We start from the raw sequence: 1,461 nt of genomic DNA on the forward strand, positions 1-1,461 counted from the left end.
GATTGGAGACATCAATATTTTGGACGAATTTTTAAAGAATTTTCAAATTTTCAGATAGGAGGTTCCAGATGAGGTCAAAAACTACATAGTCAGATCTTCACCAAACTTTGCAGGAATACTTTGCATGTCAAGACACGTGGAAAAAACGTACAAAACAAGAGATCGGAGACATCAAGATTTTCGACGAATTTTTTAAGAATTTTCAAATTTTCAGATGGGAGGTTCCAGATAAGGTCAAAAACGACATACTCAGATCTTCACCAAACTTTGCATGGATACATTGGATGTCAAGACACGTGGAAAAAACATACAAAACATAGGATTGGTGACATCAAGATTTTGGACGAATTTTTTAAGAATTTTCAAATTTTCAGATAGGAGGTTCCATATAAGGTCAAAAACTACATACTCAGATCTTCACCAAACTTTGCAGGGATACATTGGATGTCAAGACACGTGGAAAAAACGTACAAAACAAGAGATTGGAGACATCAAGATTTTCGACGAATTTTTTAAGAATTTTCAAATTTTCAGAAAGGATGTTCCAGATAAGGTCAAAAACGACATACTCAGATCTTCACCAAACTTTGCAGGGATACATTGGAGGTCGAGACACGTGGAAAAAACGTACAAAACAAGAGATTGGAGACATCAAGATTTTGGACGAATTTTTGAAGAATTTTCAAATTTTCAGATAGGAGGTTCCAGATAAGGTCAAAAACTACATACTCAGATCTCAACCAAACATTGCAGGGATACATTGGATGTCAAGACACGTGGAAAAAACGTACAAAACAAGAGATTGGAGACATCAAGATTTTCGACGAATTTTTGAAGAATTTTCAAATTTTCAGATAGGAGGTTCCAGATAAGGTCAAAAACTACATACTCAGATCTTCACCAAACGTTGCAGGGATACTTTGCATGTCAAGACACGTGGAAAAAACATACAAAACAAGAGATTGGAGACATCAAGATTTTCGACGAATTTTTTAAGAATTTTTCAAATTTTCAGATGGGAGGTTCCAGATAAGGTCAAAAACGACATACTCAGATCTTCACCAAACTTTGCATGGATACATTGGATGTCAAGACACGTGGAAAAAACGTACAAAACAAGAGATTGGAGACATCAAGATTTTGGACGAATTTTTTAAGAATTCTCAAATTTTCAGAAAGGAGGTTCCATATAAGGTCAAAAACTACAAACTCAGATCTTCACCAAACTTTGCAGGGATACATTGGATGTCAAGACACGTGGAAAAAACGTACAAAACAAGAGATTGGGGTCATCAAGATTTTGGACGAATTTTTTAAGAATTTTCAAATTTTCAGATAGGAGGTTCCAGATGATGTCAAAAACTACATACTCAGATCTTCACCAAACTTTGCAGGAATACTTTGCATGTCAAGACACGTGGAAAAAACGTACAAAACAAGAGATCGGAGACATCAAGATTT

The sequence above is a fragment of the Lepisma saccharinum genome, unplaced genomic scaffold (genome assembly GCF_977018435.1).
Source record: "Lepisma saccharinum unplaced genomic scaffold, izLepSacc3.1 HAP1_SCAFFOLD_148, whole genome shotgun sequence".
NCBI lineage: Eukaryota > Metazoa > Arthropoda > Insecta > Zygentoma > Lepismatidae > Lepisma > Lepisma saccharinum.